Below are 4,446 nucleotides of genomic sequence, written 5' to 3'. Positions count from 1 at the left end.
AATAAAAGGGGATAATTTTAACTAGCATCTCAGATATATAAAAGATTCTAAGAGGTTACTATAAATGATTATATGGCACTGTGCTGGGGAACGAAAATAAATTTATAAAATTTTAGAATAATCAAGGAAAAATTAAAAAATTTTTGATCATGCTAATTATGTATAATGACACTGAAAGAATAACTAAAAATCTCCCAAAGAACAAAAGTCCTGGCCAATTATTATGTAAATTATATCAAAATAGCAAAGAAGATACTGTGAATAATTCCTCAATGTCTTTCAAAATATTTCTGAAAGAGAAAATCTTCCAAATTACTTTTATGAAATCTACATTACCTTAATGCCAAAAGTACAATACAACAATAAAAAATAAAATTAAAGACTGATATCTTAAATAGTAGGACACAGTTTCTCAGCAAAATTTAAGTGAGGTAAAAGAAACAATATATCAAATGAAACATATATTATCAAGTGGGTTTCATCTTGGTGTGAAACAATGACTAAATTAATGTAATACATCATGTCATTAAAAAGAATAATAAGAATCAAATGATGATACCTATTAAGGCAGATAGGTATTGACAATATTTGATATCTGTGTAGAATTTAAAAACATAAAAGTACAAAAAATAAAATTTCTGATGGCCTCATACTGTAAATCTAGTCAACTTCATATTTAATTAAAAAAACTGGAAAGCCTTGTTTCTAAAATCACACTCCCAAAAAGAAATTCATTTTTAACTATTATTCAATATATTTTGAAAGTCACAGCAGTCAGATAAGAAAAATAAATCAAAGGAATTTTTTCCAGATTGCAAAAGAAGCTAAATTCACTATTTATGTTAAAAAATAAGTATCGTGCTTGCTTCAGCAGCACATATACTAAAATTGGACCGATATAGAGAAGATTAGTATGTCTCCTGAGCAAGGATGACACGCAAATTCGTAAAATGTTCCCTATTTAAAAATTATAAGTTTCAAAATATCAAAAACACTAAAGGTGCAACTAAAAAATATTCAAGAAAATAATTTAGTAGAGCAAGATATCAGGCTAGGAAATCACACAAAATTATTGTAATTTCTGTATGCGAATAATGAACTAAGAAATTAAGGAGTAAAATATGTATCTTCATTAAAATAATATTTTAAAAAGTCCTAGGAATCACCTAGACTATGTTAAGTTATTACATAGAAAAATACTATAAATTGTTGAAAAAATTTAAAAGATTGAAAATATATAAAATAAGTAATTGAAATAAATACAAGATAACAACTAGAAAAGAAAAAATGTTCTATTTTTATAAATTGGAGTAATATAGTAATTAAACTTGTAATTATTGGAATAGTATACATTCTCATACAAGAAAAAAACTAAGAACCCAGAAATGAAATTTTAGTTTATAAACAGTTCACCTATAAATCTAGTTTATAACAGTTAACAAAGGAGGTAGGGGTGTGAAGTAGAGTAAGGAAAGTCTGTATAACAAATACCTTATTTTCTGGCATATAAGATGACATATAAGGGGGTGTATAAGACAACCCCCTACTTTTCCTGTTAAAATATAGGATTTGGGCAATATTTTCTGTATAAGACTACCTCTCTTTTAACTGACATCAAATGGAAATTAAAAAACGTAAGAGCTAAAGAGTACAACCCTCAAAGGTTAACCGTATATGTTTAATAAAGCTAGACTTTGGAGTGCCAACAATCATTTTACATTTATCATTTGTAGTGACTGTGATTTTTTAATTGTGATCTACATTGAGAACAGGGAGAGGGGGCTCCTACAGAAGCAGCTGGCTGGGTTGCAGTGATTAATAGAACAGCTAGAGGGAGACAGATAGCCTCTTCTGTATCCCATAAAAGCTGAATAGAGGACTGAGCACTGGATGCCACATACCCAGCTGCTGATGAGATGCAGTGCTCAGTAACTCAGCTTCTCTGTGTGCCCTCAAAGATGAATCACGACAAGCAAAGGACTGAGCACCAGAAAGTCACATACCAGCAATGACACCTGGCAGTTGGATAGGATGCAGCGCTCTGTAACTCAGCTCCCCTCTGTGTCCTGAAAGACAAATCAGGACAAGCAGAGGACTGAGTGATGATGACTGACATGGTATGCGGAGGTAAGAGCATGGTGGATCACTCATCCCTGAAGCTGGAGAAAGTTTCAGCATTCAAGTATACTAGCGTATATATACTGGCGTATAAGATGACCCCTGACTTTTAAGAAGATTTTTATGGTTTAACAAGTCGTCTTAAACACCAGAAAACATGGTATTATTGGAAAAATTTAATAGTACTATGCAAAAAAGAAATAAGAAGAATAAATTAAGAACTAATGAGGAAACAATAAAAAGGAGGAAGAGGAGGAGGAGAAAAACAGAATGAGGAGGAGAAAAAAAATTAAGAGGAAAAGAAAAAAAGTCTCTGGAATCACATATCACACTATTTATAAGATAAACTCAAAGTGGATTAAAAATTTCAAGACTGGACCAGAATCCATCCAGTATATTGAGGGCAGTTTAAGTGTATCTCTTCAGAAAAATAGACCAAAACATTATACCTAACACAAAATTTCTGTTTGGAGAATATTCCAATCAGGATTGCTCAAGAGCCATGGGAAAAAAAAAATGGTGCCAAAAATAATGGTATCAAAGTTTATGTTGCAAATCAAAGGATTCAAGATTTTTTTTTATTTTCACTTAATTAATTTCTTTTCTAAGCTTTGTTATTTCCTTCTGCCTATTTTTATTGGTTTCTTTTGTTGATCATTTTCTATTTTGTATCCTGTGCCATTATACTGTTTCTGAAGGCCCTATCTTCCTTCCTGATTTGTCCTTGCAAAGCTATAAATTTTCCACTTGGGACCACTGTCTCCCATAAATTGTGGTAAGTTGTGTCTTCATTGTCATTTTGATTTCCTCTTTGATTTCACTTTGATTCACTGGTTGAGTAGTGTGCTATTTAATTTCCAGGAGTTAGAGTTTTTCTTCTGTGTCCATTTGTAGTTCACTTCTATTTTCAATGCCTTATAATCTGATAAGGTAGTTATGTACAATTTCTATCCTCTTGATTTTATGGTGATATGTTGTATAGGCCAGCATGTCCTCTATCCTGAAAAGTGATTCATGTGCATTGGAGAAGAATGTGTATCCCGGTTTCTGGAGGTGGAAAGCCGTCTATATTTACTAGAACACTTTCTTCAATTTTTCTTTTCAAACCTAGTATATTCTTGTTGGGTTTCAGCCTGGTTGAGCTATTAGGCGGTAAGAAGTTAGTGTTGAGGTCTCTCATTATTATTGTGTTGCTATTGATATCTTCTTTCAGTTTTGTCTGTAAAGTTTCTTAGCTGTTGTTTTTCTGTGAAGCTATGCATACTTTCTTCAAATGTAAAAGTGAGTCTGGCTAGGAGTGCTGTATTCTAGGTGAAGCATTTATTTCATTAAGCTTCTTCACTATATCCTACCACTGCCTTCTGGCCTTGAGGGTTTCTTGTGACACTTCTGCTGTAAATCTTAAGGATGCTTCTTTGAATGTAATTTCCCTTTTTGATCTTGCTGTTTTCAGTATTGTATTTCTATCTTTGCAATTCTTTATTGTGACAAAGATGTGTCTTGGGGTGGTTTCATTTAGCTGGTACTCTTAGGACATGCAGGATTTGATTGCATACAATCTTTAGCTCTGGAAGTTTCTTTTCAATGATGTCCTTGAATGTTGATTCTTCCTGGGAATTATCTTCCTGGGTCTGGGACTTCAATGAACTTATGTTGTATCTGTTGAGTTTATCAAAGAATGTTCACATTCTTTAAGTACTTTTTCCATTGTCTGATCATTTGCTTTAAGGCTCTTTTCAAATCTCTTCTGTTGTATGGAGTTGTTATGCCTCTCATATTCCAGCTCACTGAATCTATCCTCAGTTGCTGTTGCTCTCAGTTGAAGAGCTTTTCCATTGAAGTTTTTATTTTAAATACTGAGTTTTTCAGTTTTATTATTTTAGTTTGGAGTTTTCTGATTTTTATCTTCATGTCTTCTTGATTCTTATTTGTGTTCTGTTCAGCTCAATCTATGCTCCTTCTCTGAGAGGCTAATTAGATGATTGGCAGTTTTTGGGTCATTAGAGCTGCCATCTTCATTCTCTATGCCTGATGTTGGCCTACACTGATTCCCCATTGTTATGCTTGTTGTGTGGTTTTTCTACATGTTACGGTGGAGTTCATTGGCTAGAAGATGCATGCAGCAGCTAAGTGAAGCGGCCTTGGTTCTTTGGCGTTTCCTGCATACCTCAACTTACACATTTCAGTAGGAGCTTCTGGGCGAAGGTTGGTCTCATAATCCACAGTTTTGTTCTGCTACAGCCCCTTACACTGGCATTTTCTTTCATCCATCTATCTATCTATATCTATCTATCTCTTTCTTTTTCTTTCTTTCTTTTCTTTCTTTAT

The 4,446-nt window shown here is 33.0% G+C and overlaps 1 non-coding gene across 1 annotated transcript; it reads left to right on the top strand.

Annotated features, from left to right (window-relative positions):
• Positions 1–858: 858 nt before the first annotated feature.
• LOC126025214 (U6 spliceosomal RNA) lies at positions 859–965 on the top strand. The gene has a single exon (XR_007501255.1). It is a non-coding gene; the product is annotated as a U6 spliceosomal RNA (small nuclear RNA).
• Positions 966–4,446: the final 3,481 nt, after the last annotated feature.

The sequence above is a fragment of the Suncus etruscus genome, chromosome 12 (assembly GCF_024139225.1).
Source record: "Suncus etruscus isolate mSunEtr1 chromosome 12, mSunEtr1.pri.cur, whole genome shotgun sequence".
In the NCBI taxonomy this organism is placed as follows: domain Eukaryota; kingdom Metazoa; phylum Chordata; class Mammalia; order Eulipotyphla; family Soricidae; genus Suncus; species Suncus etruscus.
Note: the sequence above shows the minus strand (reverse complement) of the source record. Positions and strands in the feature narration are given on the sequence as shown.